The 13,468-nt window shown below is 42.6% G+C and overlaps 1 protein-coding gene across 1 annotated transcript in view; it reads left to right on the forward strand.

Annotated features, from left to right (window-relative positions):
- Nucleotides 1-13,468, forward strand: part of AFF2 (ALF transcription elongation factor 2) — a 482,377-nt gene that overhangs the window by 167,547 nt on the left and 301,362 nt on the right. The gene's annotated exons all lie outside the window — the stretch shown is intronic.

Consider the following 13,468-nt stretch of genomic DNA (forward strand, 5'->3'; position numbering starts at 1 on the left):
CGCGGCCTCTCTCGTTGTGGAGCGCAGGCTCCAGACGCGCAGGCTCAGCAGTCGCGGCTCACGGGCCCAGTCGCTCCGTGGCACGCGGGATCCTCCCAGACCAGGGCTCGAACCCGCGTCCCCTGCATTAGCAGGCAGACCCCCAACCACTGCGCCACCAGGGAAGCCCCTGACTAAATGTTTTAACTATCTCAGGAAGCATTGCCTTATAAAAGAGAAGTCCAGAGGGACCAAAGCCTCCCAAAGGAATGAATCGCTAATGATTGGACCTCGGGCCTTGTGGCCCCTGGGTGGGGGGCATATATTGGGTCCCTCTCAGATGCCACCATGTAAGCGGCTGTCTACTGCACCTCAAGCGCTTGATTGCAGAAGAAACCACTGCTTTTTACTGGTGACTAAAGGCTTGAAAAGACACGGAGGAAGAAAGTAGGTTGAAATTCTTACTCAATAGGACTCACAGACAGTCTGTCTGAACTATTGCAGAGTCCAAGTTAGTGGTGTCTGAATTAGAGAAGTCTGACCATATGTGCCCTCTGGCTCTTCTTCTTTTATTCACACTCAGCAGATGTGCTGATTTCAGAGGATGATGGGAACACAAAGGAAGGGAGGACTGGGGTCCTTGGTTTGGATTTTCTGAATGCATGTTTTGAGTATTGTTTCATTTCTCAGGCGGTTTTGCTGTTTGTATCATCATCATTTATCAAGTCTTGTCAAGCTTCCTCCCAAGTATCTCTCCGGTCTGTCACCTCTTCACCCTCACCGCCTTCGAAGCGCCCGTGAGCATCTCTTGCCTGGGCCGCCTCCTGTCTGGTGTCCCTCCCTCTAGTCTCACCTCTCTTTCAAAGCATCTTCCATCCAGGCTGATCCAGTGGGCAGATCTGACCATGTCACTCTCTGCTTTGGATTCTTCAATGCCTTCTCATTGCTTCCAGGAGACAGTCCAAATTTCTTAGTCCCACATACAAAAAGCTCTTCACTATCTGATTTCATACTCCCTTCCCGACCTCATACTTCACGACTTCTTCACATGCAGATGAGATCTCAGCCACGTGGAGCTACCTGTGGTTCCCCGTCATGTCGTTCTTTGTCACGCTTCCTTGCTTTTGTGCCTGCTGTCTCCTCAGCCTAGAATGTCTCTCCCTACCCTCCCTTGTCTTCCTGGTGAAGTCCTGTTTCTCCTTCAAGTCTACTCGGTTGTCACTTTTCTCCATGAAAGCTTCCCTGATTCCACGAGGCTTAATGACAAAGTCCTTTCTCTGGGCTCGCCGAGCGCCTTATATACACCTTGGCTGGCACTGACGTCATTGTACGGTAGTTACTCGTTTATGTGTCTGTCTCCTCTATTAGACTGTGAGCTCCCTGAGAGCAAGGAATGTCTCGTTCTTCTCTGTATCCCAAGTGCCTAGCAATCGCCTGGCGCATAGCAGATACTCAATAAATGTTTGTTGAATGAATGAACTTCAAAAATGATTACTTGATTACATTTTCTAAGCCATAATGTTAATCAAATAACAGGAACAAAGGTAAACAATTGCTAGAAGGTCCATCCTCAGTTACATTTCCTTAATTGTACTCTGTCTGCCTGTGTCTTACTCTATTCTTGTCCTGCACGGTCATTTGGAAATCCTAATCCTAATTTCCACCTGATGACTTAATACGGGAGTGTGATACTTAAAAACCAGAAAGCAACCTACTTTGAAAGAGGGGGAGCCTAGTGGGAGGTGGGACATCACTCCTGCCCCTTCTCTTGCCCTGGTCTCTTCTGCTCTTCTTTCTTTACACGGCAGTTCTATTACTCAGGACTGATCTGGAAATAGCATTGGCCCATCAAGAAGTCTGTCATCCTGTATCAACACCGCACTGGCACAGCAATGAGAGGTACATTTCCAAAGAGAGTCTGAGCTGTCATCAGCTCTGGAGACGATGCTTCAAGGAGCAGCCTATGTGTACGCAGCCTTTAGTGACGGTGCAAATAGACTTTGGTAGAGCCTTGTCTGAAAAATGGGTCAGATGCAATGAAGTCATGATAAGAGAGCAGTGAAGAAAGTACTTATTTTAAAATATATTTAAAATATAGGTCTCAAGGAAGGATTTGAAGGAGGGGTGGAGAGAAGCTTAGGGCCCTAAGGTCAGGAGAATATACAGGTTTCAAGGGCAATGTGAAACCCAAAAATAGGTGGAAAGGGAGTGAGAAGTTAGCCAGCCTAAGAGCGAACTTAGAAGGGTGTAGATTAAAACCTGGGCAGAAATATACACAGGGTGGGGCCTTATGGAACTTTGAACCTAATGGAATTGATGTGGCTGAAACTGACCGAGTCTGGAAATTCACCCTATTAAATCTTGATGTACTTTTCAAAAGCACTTAGCATTAGAATTCAGCCCCAGTCCCTGGCGCCAAGAGTTCCAGGCCTGGGGTTCTGGGTCCCTGGTCAAAGTAACCATCTATAATGAGTGGTAGCATTATTTTGAGTTATTACTGAAAAGGCTCCTCCATAGAGCAGTCGTAGGATTTCTTTGAGTTTTCCCAGCTCTTTCCCTGGCTCAAGCGACAGGAGGCTGATGTGTGTTCGTGAAGTGCATTTGGGCAGAGTGGCGGGTTGAATGACCAGGAAAAAGACACATTCTAAGATACACGAATAAGCAGATATGATGATATTAGTGAGTTGAGAGATCATAAACTATTTATTATTGGAATGAAATGTGCGTGTGTGTGTGTGTGCCCATATTTGTTTCTGTGTCTACACTTGTGTACGTAGTGGAGACATTTTAATTATTTCCCATCCTTGAAACTTTCCTCGCTTCTTAGAATTTCTGTATCGATAATAAGGATACTAATGAATACTGACTAAAAAGGATACTAATAAAATCCAGCTTTATTGCCAAAGGTCAGCTTTTCAATGGAAGCATGCTTTTTAAACAAATGATTTGTTTAAAAGCGTAATTCACTATCTTTCCAGGAAACAAACAAACAAAAGACTGATGTGTTCTGCAGTTGCACTTAGAAGACTTTTCTGTGAACTGCATCTGAAAACAGTAAAAGACCTATTTATATCAAGTGGAAACTGAGGGTTGCTTGCAGATGGTGTTTCATTAGGAAACGAATTTGTTAATAAATGTAGCTTTATACATGATTTCATTACAGATGTTTTTGCTTATTTTTTCATTAGGATAAAAAAAATCTGCCTCTACGGTTTCTGTGTAGCTGCCCGGGTGCATCCAGCTCACGAATGTTAAGTTCCCTCCATTCTCTACAGTTCTCACACAAGGGACCTGAGCTTCCTAGCCACGTATAATAAATAAAGCTAATTACACCCACAGTGTTCACTGCATAGGATAGAAAACAAGGCAGGCACAGTCACAAATGTGAGCAATAACTTTTCAGCTGGTTGACAGAGCTCGCCACTAAAATAAGCTCAAGCCAAATGCCATCGTTCATATCATGTATTCAGCGTTTCCATCCAATAAGCTTTCATTCCAATAAGCTTTCATTCAAGTACAGTATGAATGTGTGCAGTGTCATCACCATAAAGGGTCATTTGCTTTCCAAGGTGCTCTTGGCTGTGACCTAAGACTATCTGAGGTTCCAGTTGCCTCGAAATTAGGAGCCTCTTCGAAAAGTTGAACGGAACTGATATGAATGATGGCATTTGGCTTGAGCTTATTTTAGTGGCTAGCTTTGTCAACCAGCTGAAAAGTTATTGCTCACATTTGTGACTGCCTGCCTTGTTTTCTATCCTATGCAGTGAACACTGTGGGTGTAATTAGCTTTATTTGTTATACGTGGCTAGGAAGCTCAGGTCCCTTGCGTGAGAACTGTAGAGAACGGTGGGAACTTAACATTCATGTGCTGGATGCACCCGGGCAGCTACACAGAAACCGTAGAGGCAGATCCTTCCAAGAATGGAAGGCCGTCCAGCTGCTGTATGCAACCCATGCTAAGCATTTTTCACTTGATGTACATCGTGAATTTCTTTTTTTGCCCATTCTTATGGAAATACAATAGTATTCAGTCGAAGGCTCTCACTGCTTTAATCCCCACCTCACTGGGAATGAATGGAGAAACCTTGGAAAGGCCTCACACTTTCAAGGGTGCCAGCAGAGACCTTGACCTTAAGATGTATTCCATAGAAGTGTAGGATCCAGAAAGCTTTGTATGTTCTCTGCCATTCCATTACATAGTAGTTGCTTTTTTCTTTATGCTTTTTGACTAACTCTTCCAATTGCTTGGCCTCATTGGGATTAAAATTCATTTTCCTCACCACCCCTCTTCATTTGCCCTCCGCCCCCCTGCAACTTTAGTGTCTCTCTAAGCTGAATGAAGTGGCCTTCGCCGAGCATCTGAAAAGCATAGTCAGTAATGCCAGGAGAACTTGGAGCCTCACATTCTTTATGATGGAGAGGTCAGAGATGCTGGGAGAGGATTTAATTAAGGTTGTCATATTTCGGTGATTACAAAAAGGTGTCTGGGGGAGGGGCGGCTGAGACCACCGTCACAATCATAAGGGTGTCTCACCAGAAAGTGACGCATAGCAGTAACCCCAGAAGGTTTCACAGAGACAGAATGCAAGATAGATTCTTTAATTTAATTTTTATTTTATATTGGGGGATAGTTGATTTACAATGTTGTGTTAGTTTCAGGTGTACAGCAAAGTGATTCAGTTATACATATATCCATTCTTTTTCAGATTCTTCCCCATATAGGTTATTACAGACTACTGAGTAGAGTTCCATGTGCTATGCAGTAGGTCCTTGTTGATTATCTGTTTTATATAGAGTAGTGTGTATATGTTAATCCCAAACTCCTAATTTATCCCTCCCTCCACACCTTTCCCCTTTGGTAACCATAAGTTTGTTTTCGAAGTCTGTGGGTCTGTTTCTGTTCAGTGAAGTCAGACAGAAAAAGACAAATATCATATAATATCACTTACATGTGGAATCTAAAAAGATGGTACAAATGAACTTATTTACAGAGCAAGATAGACTTTGAACTTGACCTTGAATACTGGGTGGAATCACAATAGGTGAAGAGGGATCTGGAGGGCAGGACCGTTCACGTGCGTGCAAATTAGTGGTGGGTGGAGAGACTGTCAGGTACAAAAAAGGGAGCTGAGAACATACAAGGTATATTCTGAGCATAGGCCGGTTTGTCTGCGACTGAGGGTTTATCGGACCAAAGTGAGATGGGGCTCAAAAAGCCAGAGTCTTAAGTGTCTTGAATGCCTAGGTGATGTGGCATCCAGATTGTCATGCTGAACTTGAAACCCCACTGTCCCAGTGGCTTCATGGGTGGTGACCTAGGAACTCTCAGGTCAATCCCTGTCACTGACTCAAGCAGTCATTTCTGAGCTCCTGCGTTCTCTATTCCCTTACCCGGAAGCGCATCTCATTTCTTGCTCTGTAGGCATCGGTTTTCCTCCGCCTGCTTTCCCAAGGCTCTTTCTAGAGCAGTGCTGAAATGGTTGTTGCAAACGATGCTCTCCTCCCCTGTCCTTCCTTAGCCCCTCTCCCTCCATTTTCTCTAGTGAAACTCGGGAAGAGAGCTCAACTTTGGCCTAGTAAAGATTGTGCAAATGCCTGGGTCTCTTTTTTTTCCCACTCTCATCTCCTCCAGTCCTCTTCTTTAGCATATATATTTCTTTTCTAAGGCTGTATGTAAGTGATTCAGCCATCAGCATCCTGGAACCATGTCAGCTATTTCAATATTCCATTTTTTAAAATTAATTAGACTGTTTGGTTTCAGTGCAACAGTCTTGGCGCTCTGTGCTTTTAAATCCCTTGTCACTTTTAACACTTTTTTTTTTTTTTTTTTTTTGGTTGGAAAGATTGACTTATTCTTATTCTGAAAGAAAACCTTTAATTTTTATACTATGCCAATTAAAATCATCATTAATGATACATTTTAAAACATTGCTACTTATTCATCACTTTCGTAATTCTTTGTGAGGGGATGTGTGGTATATTAACAAAGTACAGTTTGAACAAGGTCTACTGAGATGTGGGTTTCACTTCTGGCCTGGACTTGCTCCCTGAACTTGAGAGAGTGATTTTACCTCTCTAGGCCTCTCGTTAGATGGGGAATTTAGATTAGTTCATCAGTGAGGTTTCTTCCAGCCGTAAATCTCTGAGGGCGTGCTTCTCCTTTGTGGTTAAGCCCAAGCCTACCTTGTTTGTAAAGGTCTTTCAGCTGTTGCCTCCCTCCAAGAGTGTGGGCCTCAACAGCGTGGAGTGTGTGAGCCTTGTCTGCCTACCTCTCACTCCCAACCTTCAGAACAGTTGCGGAATTTTGAAGACTTGGCCAATATGGGCAAACTAGAATTGGATCTTCTTTTGGGATTGGACACCAATTCAGCGTGGAGTATTATTATATTTCAACTCATTTTTTAAAGAAAGATAAACAGCTATAGGCTGCATTTCACTGAAAAACACCAAGCTGTGAACTCAGGAAATAGCCTCCTAATCCTTTTGTCACCACCCACTAACATAATGAAAGATGGAGAACTTCTATTTTCACGTTACTTCTAGGAAAATATTTTGACAGATTCAGTATGCAGTAAAGCGATAAGCTTTTGTTACGTGCGTTCCAAATCATCCTGTTATCACTGGATATGTCGATTAGCTTAGTACATTCTGAGCCAGTCATAAAAAACAGACTGTTCACATTCTGTGCTAAAGAATAAGAAAAATTGACAGGTAGATAACCATACTGATTCAAGCCAAATAGTGAATGCGAAGGGCTTTAGAAAGGAGTTATAAAACTCTTTATGGCTGTTGTAAGTCTCAAGTATTTTTTTTTTTTAATTGACATGAAAGCAAACGATCTTTAATTGACTATCTTTTTAAAAAGTGCTATGCTTTGGTTACCGAATAGAGTTTATAATATAGGTGACAATAACAAAAGCCTATTACCTTTATACTTATGGTTTACAATTGCTTTCATATACATTATCTTATTTCTTTCCAGCTTTATTGAGGTGTAATTGACAAATAACAATTGTATATGTTCAAGGTGTACAGCTTGATGTTGTACACCTTGATGTTTTGATATACATAAACATTGTGAAATAACCTCCACAATCATGCTAATGATTGTGTATGTGGTGAGAACACAAAATCTACCCTCTTAGCAAATTTCAAGTGTATAGTATGGTATTATTAACTATAGCCACCATGCTGTATATTAGGTCTCCAGAACTTATTCATCCTGCATAACTGAAACTTTGTACCCCTTGACCAATATCTCCCCATTTCCCCCAAATCCCCAGCCATCTTATTTTTATTTGATTCTCACGGGGCCTGGGATTATTATCATTTGATTCTCACGGGGCCTGGGATTATTATCATTCTCTTTTCACAGATGCAGAAATGTAGTCTGGGAGAGACCAAGGGTTACTTGCCTAAAGTCACACAGCCAGCAAATGGCAATGCTGGGACTAGACCCCAGGTCATCAGTGCCATTTCCATGATGCCATGGAAATTCAATTTTCTAAAATTAGCTTCTCTACTGGCACGTAAGGGGCAAGAGAATAATGAGCTGAATCCAGCGTAAGTTGAAATTCCCCTGATGGGTTCATATTTCAAAAGTCAGGGGCCAAACCTACCAAAAGAGCAATTCTTCCTATGGTATTACAGGTTACACTCATGTGTTTTTCATTTACAAATATGGTGAGAAGTAGTGTTTTTGCAATATTCCTAAATGAGTAACATATGACACAACTTGTTAGAGGACCTCTTCTTGGTTCATAAAGTTTCTGAGTTTTTGTCTATTTGGTAGGATGACTTTAGCAGAATACTCAGACAACAGAGCTAAAATCTGGATTTCTGTGCCTGAAACACAACCATCCTCTAGATAAACCTTAGGTGTGAATGAGGGGTCAATTAAAAGTGGGCATGTAAATAATTGTTATAGAAGGAGTAAGATGTCTCTCAAATGTTTGAGCCCCCCAAGTACAGAAATGGAAAAAACTTACAGATCATCAGATTTCAAGAGTAGTTAGCAAGGAGCAGGAAGGATCCCTGGCTTTTATCCGTAGATGCTGAATGGGTGAGTCTCCCTGTACCTTAGCAAAAGAATGCAGGGAATCCATCGACTGCCTACTCAGAAAATCACTGTGAGAATCCTTGAACTAACTAGCTGTGAAAGTTCTTTGAAAAATTTACCAGGGTCTGGAAATGGGAGATATATTAGTTTTCCATAGATGGCCATAACAAAGTATCATAAACTGGGTGGCTTAAAACACCAGAAATTTATTCTCTCACAGTTATGGAGGCTAGAAATCCAAAAAGGTATTGGCAGGGTTGAGCTCCCTCCAAAGGCTCTAGAACAGGATCCTTCCTGGCCTCTTCTAGCTTCTGGTGGCCCCAGGCATTCCTTGGCTTGTAGCCGCATCACTCCACCCTCTGCCTTCGTCTTCACATGGCCTTCTCCTCTGTATGTCTCTCTGTATCCTCTCCTCTTCTTATAAGGACATCAGTAATTGGATTTAGGGCTCACTCTATATCCAAGATGACTTCATTTCTAGATCCTTAACTAGTTACATCTGCAAAGACCATATTTCCAAATAGTTACATTCTGAGGTTCTAGGTAGACATGAGTTTTGGGGGGACACGAGTCAACCCACTACGAGAAGTGTCATTCTTCACACATCCCAGACTGGGAATGGAGGGAGGCCGGTAGTGTTCATTATGAAAAACCCAAGCCAGTCCACAAGAGGGAGGTGGGCTTCTGCATCTCAGAACTGAATTCAGGTTTAGTCTGCAAAGGTTCTGAGCCAACTTCTCTTTAAGCTCTTCAACTTGACTGTGGATAAACTGTTAAATACAGTTGTGGAGAAGTGATTTTTAAAAATCCTTTAGATAGTAGCTATAAAGTTTCTTCCTAATTAAGTAATAGGGAAAAAAGAATTTGTTAATGCAGTTGACTTGATTATGAACTAGAGCTTAGGTGGGCAATTTTTTCCATGAAGTAAATATTTTCAGCTTTCTGGGACACACAGTCTGGCAAATCCTCAACTCTGTCACTGTAGCATGGGAACAGCCATAGCCAATACGTAAATGAAGGGGCATGCTGTATGCCAATAAAATCTTATATGTGAACACCAAAACTCAAATATCCCCTATTTCCATGTCTCACAAAATATTCTTTTGATTTCTTTCAACCATCTTACAGTGTAGAAACCATTCTTAGCCTGTGAGCCATACCAAAACAGGCCGTTGGCTGCATTTGACTTGCAAAACAGTGTGCTGACCCCTGGGCTAGATCTAGACAAAGCTTCAGGCAGCAAAAAACATTGGCTTGCTCTACCTGTCATCAATAGGAAGATGGCTTTGAGAAGAGAGGGGAGGAAGGTCAGCTCTACAACCTGCAGAGAGCAGAATCCTGGATCAGGAAAGGTGCTGGTAGTGAAGGTAGAGCTGGCCGGTGGGGGAGAGGCTCCTCCAGGCCTGCAGGCAGATGGTAAGAAGGCTTGGTACCCAGGATTAGAAACAGTCTTCACACCACAAATCACATCTCTGCTCAGGAGGGTTCTCTTTCCTTAATGACTCATGGGGTGAAGGTCATTTTCTCTTTTGCTTTCTTAGAATTGGAGTGCCTAAGCTCCTAGGACAGGGGACCATTTGCGTGCCCAGTCTGGGCTCAGAATCACAGATGCAAAGAGATGATCTCAGAGATAACCAGTAAAAGGAAGCTGGTCCTATCTTTTTTTTGTTGTTGTTTTTTGTGGGAGTCCCTGTAGGGACAGTTTTTTTTTTTTTTTTTTTAATTGGAGTATAGTTGCTTTACAATGCTGTGTTAGTTTCTGGTCCTATCATTTTATCGAGGGAGAAGAACCTAGGCTAAACCCAATTAGGATTCTGGAATCCCTAATGGACTGGGAAGACTAAAGTGTGTATTTGACTTGGGTGTGGGGTGGAAGGGATTTCTAAGATTCTAGGAATAGCATGTCCTCTGGCATAGACTGTGACTTTGGGTTAAGTGGGGTGAAAGGGCTGATGGTCTGTGGAAGCCCCTATAGGCTCTTCATAGCTGGTGTGTGGGGTGTTTGCGTATGCATGTGTACATATGCCTGTGCCGTTGTCCGTGTGTCTCTCTGGGGGAACCTGCGAAAGCAGTGGAATTCTGGGAGGAGAAGGCTAGAGAATGATGGCTTTCTTGGTACTTCATGAAGTTTTTGCCCAGCCTCCAGGGTAGTACTAGGGTCTGAAGTGACTTAGAATGAAAGAGTGATAGGAGAAAGGATCTATTTTGTTGAGGTTTTAGAGGTGAGATGAGGTTGAGCTGAAGCTTCAAGTTAAAATGTGTGGATTGATGGAAAAAAGGATGTCGAAATGAAATGGACTGTGTAAAGCCTTGGAAGTTGGTTGGAGTTTCAAGGGCTGTGCTTTTTATGATATAAGCAGTGATAGCTCACTGCTTAAAGGATGTGCCATTGAAGAATGCTACAACTATGTTGCAATTGCGTTAAACAGGTTGGTGATGGGAGAAGTAGCTGCCATCTTGCAGTTTCGGGGGTCACCATTCACATAGACTACAATGGGACTGATGACTCCTGAAGCTGGTTAAGGAGATGACCCTGGTTTTAGAGCAAACCTATTCTTTGACCTTCCTCTGCCTCTCAGCATCTCCTGTTCATCCAGGTCTTGACGTAAACTTACTGGGGAAGCCGGCTTCCCAAGGGGCATCCAGAAATGCCCTCCCAGGCACCTGCTGGAAACGAAGATCAGGATGCCCACCCTGAGTGGAGTCTCACCAGTTGGTCTCTCCTTTGCACTGAGACACCCAGACTCTCTCTCTGCAGCTCTACTCTACTTACTTGAACAAATGTGGCCTTCAGATCCTTGGGGAGATGGGAAGATCTAACACCCCTTCCCAGGCAAGATTGATGGGTAAAAAGGACCCACATCAGAGAGTCAAGTCTGAATCCACAATCCACCTAAAATAAATCTCCGAGAAAATAGTTCTGTTGGATATTTGAGTGCAACATCTGGCCCAAGGCCAAACGTATAAACAACAGTGTAACATTTTGACTTGTTCACATTGAGTCTGATATTATGAATTGGGATGATTTAAATCTGAAAATATTATCATATGCATTGTTGGAAAGATCCATTAGAAGGGAATGCATATGAGATCTCATATCTTCTTTTATTGATTGATTTTATTTATTCATTCAACAAACTTTTATTGAGCACCCACTGTGCTAGGAGCTGGGAGACTGAGATAATGAAGACATGTTGCCTCATCTTAAGTAGCTTAAGTCAGGGAATATGGACACAAAAGCAGAAAAATCACAGTGAAGTATAATAGATGGTTGTTCAGTATTGTGTGGGAACTGAGAGAATGACTAAGGGTGTCGGAAATGTTCAGGAAAGCTTCTTGAAGGAAGTAGTAACTTGAGTGCTAGCTCTTTAAGTGTGATTATAAGTTTTCTTGGTGAAGAAGTGGCCGTATAGGCATTCTACCATGTAAACCCACATCAAGTTGTAAGTGAGCCCGTTGACTCCTGGGATTCATGAGACACAAAAGAATCAGCTGTGTTTGGGGAGTTAGGAGGAGACTTTTTAAAATTAATTAATTAATCTCTTTATTTTTGGCCGCGTTGGGTCTTCGTTGACTGCGCGCGGGCTTTCTCTAGTTGCGGCGAGCGGGGGCTACTCTTTCGTTGCGGTGCACGAGCTTCTCATTGCAGCGGCTTCTCTTGTTGCGGAGCGCGGGCTCTAGGTGCGCAGGCTCCAGCAGTCGTGGCACGTGGGCTCTAGAGCGCAGGCGTAGTAGTTGTGCACAGGGCCTGGGTTGCTCCGCGGCATGTGGGATCTTCCCGGACCAGGGCTCGAACCCGCGTGCCCTGCATTGGCAGGCGGATTCTTAACCACGGCGCCACCGGGGAAGCCCCGAGGAGGGGACTTTCAATGCTGTAAGTACAGCAGATGATGTTTTAGAAAAGTCACGTTGGCGGGGGTGGGGCATTGGCAGGAGAGTAGGGGAAACGGAGTTGATGTCGTCATAGGGCTGGTAAGGTTTGAGGCAGAAAGAGTACTGAGCAGGCTGTTGAAATATTCCAGGCCAGACACGCTAGCAGTTTGAATTAGGGCCGATTTTGAGATAGATTTTTAAGGTTGATTAGATGAGCTTCGGTGATTAATTAGATGGGCCATTGAGAGGAAGCCCGCGGAGAGGATCTAAAACGACTCTGAGGTTTCTGGCTGGTGACACCATTACCCAAGATTCTTTTGTTTGACGCCCAAGTCTTCACAAAGCAGATAAGTTTCTTTCATCTCTTTTATTGTCATGCTGTCATGATATTATAGGCTTTGAATGTCATGATATTTGATTAATGTTCGCACAGTGCTTCTCGCAAAGCTTTGTATGAAAAATCATGATTATTTTCTTATGCTCCAATGAAGGATTTATTTCCTGTAAATGGCCTTTTTTGATTCACCACTTAAAATTAATATGTTAACTCAGAAAGATTTTATTAGTACTTTAGAGAACATGGGAAAATATGCTGAATACTTTCTTAGAAATTATAGAAGTGGAAATGAAATTTCCTATAAGTTATGGAGTATATTAAGTGTTAAATCATGTTTTGTATTTTGTAATTTTGGGAAGTCAAATGAACACATTACCAGTTGCATTTCTCTTGTAGTGATAGCTGTGGACTTTGCTATGATCTTCCCCGATTTTTTCTTTTCCGTTAGACTCAAGCTGTCTACACAGGGCACCTGCTTACAATGGAGAGCTGGGGTTAACTTTCCATTCCACACCATCCTCCTCCCCCGCCGCCCCGAGATACAATCTTTAGTGAGAAAGCAAAAACAAAAATCTTTTGTTTTTGGTAGACTTGGTGTAGGGTTATGATGACTGACCATCTATATAAATTGTTACCTCGAAAACTGTTCAGCTCCATTTCCTTGCCTTTGTTTGGTGGACGTGTTGATTGCCATTCAGTTAAGGTCATGAATTTCTGGTGTGGAGGCAGAAGAAAGGACTAGAATTGAGTTTATGTTTTTGCAGTCCATAGTTTCTAGGATTAAAATGGTGTTTTTCGATGATAGGAGAATTAATCATAATAATATATTTACCTTATTTTACTTATCCACTCCTTTCTCAGCTGTTTGAAATTCTTTCTGTAACTTCTCTATACTTTCTTATTTTGAAATTATTCTAAACACAGAGAGGTTGGGAGCCGAGAGCCTCACTGTTTGCAGTGAAGAACATGGAAGCCAGATGCCAGGAGGTCTCACCAAAGGCCTCACCATGACTAGTTATAGAGCTGAGCCTTGCACTCGAGACTGGTAACTCAGTACATTAAGTTAAAAAAACAAAGCAATCAGCATCCTAAAGAACAGCTGTACAAGTTATAGAATTAGAGGTTCTTGATGATGGAAGGACTCTGCAAAGACAGTAAGTCCAGCTGGCTTAATAGAAATGCATTAGTCGGCTATTAGGCTGCACATTTCTCACCCAGGA

Source organism: Eschrichtius robustus, chromosome X (genome assembly GCF_028021215.1).
Source record: "Eschrichtius robustus isolate mEscRob2 chromosome X, mEscRob2.pri, whole genome shotgun sequence".
In the NCBI taxonomy this organism is placed as follows: domain Eukaryota; kingdom Metazoa; phylum Chordata; class Mammalia; order Artiodactyla; family Eschrichtiidae; genus Eschrichtius; species Eschrichtius robustus.